Source organism: Octodon degus, unplaced genomic scaffold (genome assembly GCF_000260255.1).
Source record: "Octodon degus isolate 3935 unplaced genomic scaffold, OctDeg1.0 scaffold00065, whole genome shotgun sequence".
NCBI classification, from domain to species: Eukaryota; Metazoa; Chordata; class Mammalia; order Rodentia; family Octodontidae; genus Octodon; species Octodon degus.
In genome coordinates, this window is record NW_004524641.1 from 10,724,727 (window position 1) to 10,734,572 (window position 9,846).

The window sequence follows — 9,846 nt, forward strand, 5'->3', positions numbered from 1 at the left end:
ACCATTTTGTATCTGTATATGCAGAATAGTTAGGATATACAGCTAATTTGCTTAATTCAATAAGAAGAAAGATTTGTACTAACAGTGTTTGGACAGGATGTCCTGTCTGCATCTTGTACTATGGATAACCACTAAGAAGATAACAATGTACAATGTATTAATTATTGAAACTATCTTATTAATCAGCTTTGAAACTGTCTTATTGCAACTTGTTTCTCAATAAAATAAAATAAAATTCTTGTCTAATATCCCTCTTTTCCTCCCTCTCTCCCTTTCTCAGACAAAAAGTAAGGCTATATCACACAACTTACCCCTGTAATTTGCTCTTATTCATATAAAAATGTAAGTGACATCTTTGTTACTATCTAAATACCATTTCATAGTATAAATATATAATTTATTCAGCATTCTCATTCTCTTATTAGACACTTTAGTTGTTTCAAGTTTGAGTTAATATAAAGAAACCACAATAAATGTCATTTTCCCTATATCCTTATGTTGATGTTTATAAATCAGCCAGAAGTGTGGTTAGTGGAGCACATATATTAATGGTTTTCAAAGACCAAGGGCTACTGCCTATTTGGGAAAGCTTTGTCACCATCTGTATCAGTGTTTTACTAGAGATAGAGATAACCGAAAATATACAAATGTGTAAGAATTCACACAATTGGCTTATTTTTTTTCATTTTGTTTTTATTAAGCATTAAATAACACACTAAATGAAACTGCATATCACAGAATATATTGCTTAAACTTCCTGCAGGGTTAGAGGACCATAACTGAGTTATTTTTTCATCAATCAGGAAAATGCTTCCTTAATCAATGTTCTCCAAACCCTTTGACTCATAGTAACGGTTAACTCCAGAGATGCGCCTGTCTCTTTCCATCAAACTCCACTGATATGGAAAGTGGGCAACCCTTTTTTCCTTGCCCCCGTTAGTAAAGCGGTGGATGTATGCAGTGGCCACTCCGGGAATGACCAAGCACACGCCCATGATGGCAACTCCAGGTAGAATCTCGAACCACATCTCGGCTCAGTGACCCAAACCCTCTGGTACTCTCAAAGGTGACCCCACAATTGGCTTATGATGGTCATCCAGAGTCAGATGAGAAAGAGTACAGAGGATGTCTGCACACTGGAAACTGAAAGTCTGCAGTTCACTGAAATATCTCATACAAGTCTGTACCAGAAAGCTGATGGGTCTGTAAAGGAAGGCTAAAGAGTCTACACTGGAAGGCTCAAGGTTCATACTACAGAAGCCAAAGGATCTGTACTGGAAGGCAAGAGATGACCTCCAAGTTGAAGCTGTAGACTGGAACTCCTCAGAAGAGCAGAAGCGCCTTCCGCCATAGCAACCATCAACAAAGAGGAGCCATGGCCCACTGCTATCCCATGGCTGTGGGCCTCAACAAGGGCTACAAGGTGACTAAGAATGTGAGCAAACTTAGGCACAGCCACTGTCACGGATGTCTCACCAAACATACCAAGTTCATGTGGGACATGATCCTGGAGGTGTATGGCTTCACCCCTAAAGAGTGGCGTGACATGGAGCTGCTCAAGGTGTCCAAGAACAAGCGTGCCCTCAAGTTCATCAAGAAAAGAGTGTGGGGATGCACATCTGCACCAAGAGGAAGCGTGAGGATCTGAGCAACATGCTGGCCGCCATGGGTAAGGCAGCTGCCAAGAAGGACTGAGCCCCTTTTGAATAAAGCTTTGCAGAAAGTTTTTTTAAAAAAAAAAGCAAAGCAGCAGTGTCCTTCCTCATTTCCTTTTATATGGTCTACATGGTCAGCTGCTCTAAGGTAGGTCTTCTACACCTTAGGGTATGGAACTGCTGAGCCCATTTAGGTAAGCTTCTCTTAACCAAAGTTCTCAAATAAACACAGTAAACCAACTATTACACCATCCTCACCTTTGTTGTCCTGTAATTCTTTCTAGGGTTGTGTTTTTCCTTATTTTATTTTTTATTTTTTGGCAGAACCGGGGATTGAACTCAGGCCCTTGCGCTTGCCAGGCAAGCACTTATTTTACTGAGCTATCTCTCCGGCCTAAATTTTATTTTATTTTAATTAATTTTTTTTTGGGGGGGAGGGATTGTGTTTTTCCTAAGGCTGCATTCCTTGGCTTTTCATGGCCATTGGTCTCCTATAAGGGTTCCCCCACATGTCATAAGAGGTGACATTTTATGAAAGGACTATGTTTTCCACCAGTCCCATGAAAAGGTTATGTATAACTAGGGCAATGGCCAAATATACTCTTCATAAAAAGAATGGAAACTCTGGAAACTGGATGCATTTGGGATGAAGGTTGGTTTCTGGAGGAAGACAGTCACCCCAGGGTCTTTCCTTGGCCATTACTGCAGAGTCCAAATTGTCTGCCCCTTTCCTATTGCTGATGTTGAGTTTGAGTGAGTTACATTCTCCTGTAGGGCAGCCTAGGCAGGAAATGCCTTTCTCTAAGGTCCCTGAGCTCTGCCAAGAGGTGACACAGGAATAGTAGGAACAATGGAAACTTTCTATGTATGGAACTACACCCCATGCCACATCACAGTCTCCTTGTACATATATTTATCCTTACAGGTAAACTGTGTTTCCCACCATTAAGTCCTTCCATGAATAATCATACATGGGATTCCAAGGAGCAAAGCTAAGGGCCTTATATGCATTAAAGGAAAAGGATCACTGGAGAATTCTGTCCCAGTTGTTTGCTTTGGCTTATGAGTGGTTTATCTGCATGCCCACCTTGTGTCCAAGCCAACAAATCTCAAGTAGTCTGGCATCTAAATACAACGGTTGAATCCTGTCCTAAGTCACTGTTTTGGTTATTTTTCTCTGGCTGCTCAGTCAAAATACCTATTGCCCAAGGGGCAGGGGAGATAGCTCAGTAGAATAAGTGCTTCCCTGTCAAGCACAAGGGCCTGAGTTCAATCCCCAGTTCTGCCAAAAAATAAAACAAAACAAACAAAAAACACCTACTGCCCGGAATTAAGGAAGTATATTTAGCTCACATTTATGGAGATTGCAGTCCATACTCAGCTGGCTCCAAGGCAGAGTAGCACATGGCAGAGGATAACAGGTCATAATGGCCCAAAAAGAGCAAAAGCAACAAGAACAAAAAGGCAGGACCAGCAGAAAACAAGCCTCTTTGCCTCCTTTATGTAGTATGCAAACTACTCACCCAGGGCATGGATGTAGCGCTCACGCCCATAATCCCAGCATTGGACCATGAATCAATCACAAGCTCTAGAAGCCCACCCCATGACTATACCAGGCTTGGGGGACATTTAGATGCCATAACAATCACAGACCTTGTACACGGGCTGGTTATAAGTGCAGACTCCAATAACTGACACAGCACACAAGTAATGTGTGGAAAATCAAAGTGGTGATGTTGGTCCTTCCAGTCCAGATGACCTACTGACAAGGACGACAATTATCCATCATCAGGGTGGAAGACGAAGATCCACATCCAGCTGGGGAGGTCAGTGTTGGCCCATTTCTCATCAGGAAGACTTTGGTCTCACTATGTGGATCCCTGCAGTACCTCCATTCTGGGGTTGCAGCCTTCTTTACTCGACTGTGGTGGATACATGTGGGGATTCTTTCCACTCAGACTGCTGTGAGAGTAGTGGGCTGTTAAGGATCCCTTCCACCTCAGCTTGAGACTCTCCTGATTCAAGTCCTTTATCCACACTGGATCCCCAGGAGACAAGTGGATTAGGGGTTGTTATGGTTTGTGTGTAATTGTCCCCCCAAAGGCTCCTGCAGTCATGTGATTCATTATTGTGGGTGTGGATGCTGCACCTGCCCTGGGGCAGGTAATCTGCATTACAATATAAGGTGGGAAGAGAAGCTAGCTGCTTGAGCTGCTGCTACTTCTCCTTTTGCACTCTCTTTGCTGCCTCCATGAAAGGTTGCTTTCTGTTTGTGTGGCTCTGCCTTGGAGCCAGCTGAATATGGACTGAAACCTCCAGTAACTGTGAGCTAAATAAATCTTTTCTTCCTTCAACTTGAGCGTGGGGTATCTGTCCTAGCAACAAGAGAAGTGTAAATAAGACAGGGGCTTTGATAGGCTAATGGGGGTTCTGGCACAGATATCCAAGTAGTTCTTCTAAACCTCTCTTACATCCTTCCATGGGACCTGTGGCCCAAGAGAAGGTCATCATTAACATACTACAAAAAGAATACATCCCAGGTTCTGTACTGGAAGTGAGTGGAGATCTTGGGGCACTACTTCTCCCAAAATGGTCAAGGAGGTTTTGAAACCCTGTGGTGATCTAGTCTAAGTGAGCTGGCCATGTTGTCCTATGTTGGTTGATCCCCATTGGAAAGCAAAAAGGGGCTGGCTTTCTGGGGCCAATCAAATCATTCTACTGAGACTGGCAACTATTTTAAGGAAGTATAGAGGTTCGATATAGTGAAATGTGGGGTTCCTGTGGTCTTATTGCTCAGAGGTCCTGGATGAGGCAGTAGTCCCCAGTGTTTCCCTTCTTGACTGGGAGGAAAGACATGTTCAAGGGTGACAGGTAAGGAACAAGGATCCCATAGTTTTGCAGGCTCTCAAGGTGTGGTTGGATTTCCACACTGGACCTTTAGTGGTATTTGATATTGTCACTGGGTGATTGGCTTAGTCTTAAATTCCACTTTGGGAGCTGATCAATGGCTAGGCCAGCGGGATTGTCCTCCACCCATACTTGGGGCCACTGCCTAAACAAGTCCTCTCCTTGGGGACTATCTGAGTTTGCCAGTCATGGAGTCTCTATTCTTCTTCAGTGACAAGATCAGTCATGGTGACAGCAGCTCATTTCAGCAGCAGTACATTTCTTTGTCTCTGAAGTCAAATTTTGCTGTTAATTTAGCCAACAAATTCTTCCCTGAGAAAGGAACTGGGCAATCCAGCATGTATAGGAACCAATACATCACCTTATGACCTGCTATCTTACAAATGTGCGGATGACAAAAGGCTTGAGTTTTAGACTGCCCTGAGGCTCTGCTGATATTAACAGAATCACAGCTGAGGGGCCAGGAGATGTCACAAATGAATGGTCTGCTCCCCATCAGGAATTTAATTGGCTTGTCTCCCATCTTCATGTAGACCATGGGTGAGGGTAAGGTGGGGGGGTCCTTCTCAGTTCTCCAAGAGAGAATTTCCTCCTATTGTGAAAGCAGAACTGCCTGCCTCCTGGTTCTCAGATCACTCAGTCATCTTTTTCTTTAACTTGGGATACTTGTGCTTGTAAATGCCCTTTTCTTTACAATAAGCATACCAGTCCTTTTCTAGGGTGGATGTGGCTTTCTGTAGCAGTTATCTTCCTGTTTGCACCTTGAGTTCCATTGGTCTGTCTGCCGAGCCGGTTATGAAGTCAGCCTTTGTCTTTATCTGTCTTTTGACCTCTCTACACTTCTCTGCATCTTGGATGACAAACACCTTGGTGACCCCCAGCAGTTGGACTGTGTTCATACCAGAGTAGCCCTCTAGCTTTTGGAGTTTTCGGTGAATGTTCCCAGCACTCTACCTCACAAAGGCCATGTAGGCCATCCTCCAGTTCTTGGGGGCCTCCAGGTCAATGGGCATGTGGGTGCAGTACACCTCACATAGTTGCTCCAGGAATTTGATTGCACTCTCATCTCATTTTGTGGAGGACCTGTCTTACCTTGTCAAAGTTGGTCACTTTTTAGCCCCCACATTACAATCCTTGTAGTAGGGCAGTTTGGTAGTTGACCTGTCGAGTCATCTGGTCTGTGATGTTTAGATGCCACTTTTGGTCCTCCACAGGGAGCTGCTATCTAGCATAGGGATTTAGATCAAGGTGCCTGCTGGGGCATTCTCCTCCAACCAGTTGGTGACAGCAGCCAGGACACACTGAAGCTCCTCTGTGCTGACAAGTGATCAGAAGCTTGTAATAATCGGAGCAAGTGGGGGGTATGGCTCTGGAATATGGACTTGAGCAAGTGAAGGTTTGTTTTCTTGGTGTATGAAGGAATAAGATGTTTCTGGTTCAATATGTCAGTGTTGGTAGAGGGTTACTAAACAAAGGTCAGGCACCCAGGAGACATAAAGCTTAGACCTATTAGTAGGGGGAGGTGCAGTCAAGTCTCATTTGACTCTGGGGAAGCACGGGAACTTGGTGATGGAAACTTAGTGCCAAAACACATTCTTTACTTGATGTGAAGTGGGGTGGGAGCATATGATGGCTAATGGAAACTATTTTTAGTTTGTTTGGGGTATTTTTAATACCCGGAATCAAACTCATGACCTTGTGTTTGCCAGGCAGGTGCTTAAGCCACTGAGCTATTTCCCTGGTCCCACAGGATGGTTTTGGGGCCACTGGAGGGGAGACTTTCTAGCTTGTGTTGGGGTGGCCTCAGGGCTGGATGCTGGGGATGATGAAGGGCTCTGGTCTCTGGCCAGAATTCTGTGGGCAAAGGACATGGCTGATCTGACATGGGGTGTTCTGAGTTACCTAAGAAGATGGGACATGTCTTGGAAGGGATCTATTTGAGCAGGCTGCAGTAGCAACCAGAACTTGGGAAAGGGGTTCCCTCAACCAAGGAGGCGACAAATAACTAGCTGCAACCGCGAAGCCACATAGGAAGACTGATCTGGATGTCTGGGATTCCCTGTCGAAACTTGCCAAAGCCCTTTCCAATGAGCCCTGGGTAGTCCACCCAATCTGTAAGGATAGCCACTCTACTCCATAGAGCGTTTGGAGTTTCCCAGGAGAGTTTGCTGATAGTCTCCATTAAATCCTTTTTTTGAAATTTTTGACCATGACATCTAGGTGGATGGACTTGCCCTGACTCCCTCCCATGGTTCCCACTTACCACAAAAGCAAACAACAGGGACAGATACCAAGCAGTGGTTGCCTCTCTCTGGAAGAACTATCTGGCCCCTCAGTGTTGGCAGGCCAGTGAGACTGGCTATCACTCCAGTGTGTCCTAAGCCATACAAGGTGACCCCAGAACAAAGGTTTGAGAATCCACTCGCTTCAGCCCTATTCACCCAAACTGCACCTCACATTCCAATAAGCCCCCTACCCACCAACAGCAGCCTAACAGGTCCAGTTTCACAAGCACCTCAGCAGTTATTTGGGAAAACTGAGAATAACCAGTCCTGGCTGAAGATCCTTCCTTGGATCTTCCTCTAAATTGTGGCCCTCAAACCTTACCGTGATTCAGAAGTCTGCCAAATGCCTTTGGTCCTCTCTGTGTAAGCTCTCCTGGGACAGTATAGCCAGTTGGGGATCTTGGCAGGGCCACACAGGGAGACCTCCCAGGTGACAGGGAATGGTCTGTCTGCGGGCTCAGCAGGGGACCCCAAGAGTCCCATCGGATTGCCAATGAAGTAGGGAAAAAGGTGGATTCCCATACAGAGCACTTGCAACACGGAGTAGGAGCAAACAGCAACCTTACTGCTGGTGACCAGCAGGGAACTCGCGCCCCATTGTGAACTCCCAACAGGCCTGTGTTTTCTCTTCCACACTGTTGGTGGGCAGCAGAAGCAGAACCGGGTAAGGAACGCGGGGACTTCTGGCAGGATTTTCCAGGGGGTTACACCCTCTTGCAGCAAGCTCACGTGGGTTGCTACGGAAGGGGAATACCGAGGGAAGGAGGTCCTGGTTTTCCTTATTATTATTATCGTTCGTTTGAGACAAGGTCTCGCTGTATAATTGAGACTGGCCTTGAAATCGTAAAGTAGCTCATGTTGGCATCCAACTCGCGGAAATCTTTTTACCTCAGTCTCCCAAGTGCTGGGCTTCACGGTCATGTGTTACCTCAGCCGGCTCAAAAAAATAAAATAAAATAAAAATGCTGGGACGACACTCAGAGCAAAGGCCCTGGGTTCAGCTGTCAGTACCGGGGGTGAGGGTGGAGGTGGGGTTCGGTGCCCCAAATAGTGGAAAATAGAATCACAAGTAGTCGAGCCCTGCCCGGGGAATTAAGTTAACTGAGCAATCTTTTAACCTCAAACTAAAACCCCAAAAAGGTCTGGGGACGAACCTTAGTACAAGGCCCTAGGTGCAACCCTCCAGTACTAAAATAAAATAAGAGACCCTGACCTCAGAGAGCTCCTTTTCCATTAACTTGAGAGCGCCTTCGGAGGGTGTAGCAGAGAAGCGCAGGTAGGCACGTAGCCCTAGCTGAGGAAACGCTCCTCCTCCATGGGGATGGTCGACCGAGCTGGCGCGCAGCTTCCGGAGGGACGCGTCTGAAGCGGTAAGGGAAGGGGACACCCGCCTAGCCAGACCCGTCAGACGAATCATCCCTGGCGATTAATGGGGTGACACGTCGCAGCCAGGTCGCCCTCGCAACTTCCTCTCCGGTATAGTATTTTAAACCGCGCGGCCCCAACCTCTCTCACTGGGAAAACCCGCAGCCCAGAATCCCCCGGGGTGCGTAAAGGCCGTGGCCCCGCCCCGACGCCGCGCGAGACCTTCTGGGACTTGTAGTGCGTGCCTTTGCTTGCACGCTGCGGGCGGCCCGCGCGTTTCTGCAGCTTACCGACAGACTTTTCCCGGCAAGGTGCTATGCCTCAGGGAGAGGGTAAGAACCCTTGGACGTGAGAACCATGCTTGTTTCGGCCCTTGCTGGGCACCAGGGATAAGCTTGACTTCGGAGCCATAGAAACCCACCAAGTCTGGGATCCTGCGGAGAACTTAGCGGACGCTGGAGAGAGGTACTTGCTGGCAAGTCAGGGCTGGGGAGTGGCGGCGGTTTTTCTGTACCCTCTCGGCATGTTTGGGATCTAGGCTTCGGCTGAGAAATGGAGAGATATCTTTTGAATACTGGATTCTCTGAAGCCCAGAGGACTGGAGTAGAGCTGTTCTCGTTCGGTACTGGGATCATAAACTCGCATTCATCCGTTCTCCGCTCATAGTAGCTGTCATCTGGAAACCATGCATTCGCGTGCCTTGCACCATGCCTGTTCATGGTTCTTATGTAGATCTCACAGTCCTACGGCCTCCTATAGATAAGTGACTTCCCGGAGGTCGCTTTTCTTGGGCACAGCGGCAGACACCTCTTTATTTTGTAATCTTCATTTTTGTTTGTGGATGGAGACTATTTTGCCATCTGCAGGAGTTTATATGTAGGCGTGTGACCCAGGTCAGCTTGGGACAGGAGGTACTGATTACCACAAAATAGGGAGTACAGTTACATGGGGGATTTTTTTGTTTTGTTTTGTTTTGTTTTGTTTTGTTTTGTTTTGATAAACACCTTGTCACAGGCACTGAGAGGGGTCTGAAGTGATATAATAAGAATTAAGTGGAGAGAAATGTATTGTAGTCATCTATTTTAGTATTACAGTGTGTTATGGTTTGTGTATAGTTGTTCCCCCAAAGCTTCATGCAGTCTTGGGGCGGCTTCTGGAGTTTGTGATTGATTATTGTGGGTGTGGATGCTGCATTTGTACTGGGGCAAGTAATTTGCATTACAATGTAAGGTGGGAAGAGAAGTTAGTTGCTTGAGCTGCTGCTACTACTCCCTTGGGCTCTTTGCCACCACCATGAAAGGTTGCCCTCTGCTATGTGCTGCTCTGCCTTGGACCCAACTGAATATGGACTGAACCCTCCAGTAACTGTGAGCTAAATAAACCTTTCCTTCCTTCAGTTTGGGTGTCGGGTATTTGTCCCAGCAACGAGAGAAGAGTAACTAAGATACAGTGCTTAAAAAACTTTTGATTTTACTGTATTTTTTTGGTTGAATTGTGTTGTAGGAGAGGTTTATTTTTTTTTTTTGTTTCTAGTGCTGAGGACTGAACCCAGATCCTCCAGCTTACTAAGGCGAGTGTTCTACCACTGAGCCAAATCCCCAGCCCCCTTAAAACCTTTTTCTTCTAAAACATTT

General features: G+C 46.3%; 1 protein-coding gene and 1 pseudogene across 3 annotated transcripts in view; one reads left to right on the forward strand and one right to left on the reverse strand.

The window, feature by feature from the left end:
* Positions 1–740: 740 nt before the first annotated feature.
* On the reverse strand, positions 741–1,066 carry LOC101572162 (annotated as a pseudogene).
* Positions 1,067–8,476: 7,410 nt separating this feature from the next.
* Fastkd1 (FAST kinase domains 1) overlaps positions 8,477–9,846 on the forward strand; it is a 51,691-nt gene continuing 50,321 nt past the window's right edge. For all 3 annotated transcript variants that reach the window (XM_004634775.3, XM_023719075.1, XM_023719076.1), the window contains exon 1: positions 8,477–8,677. The gene's annotated coding sequence lies outside the window, so the exon portion shown is untranslated. The remainder of the gene's footprint in view (positions 8,678–9,846) is intronic.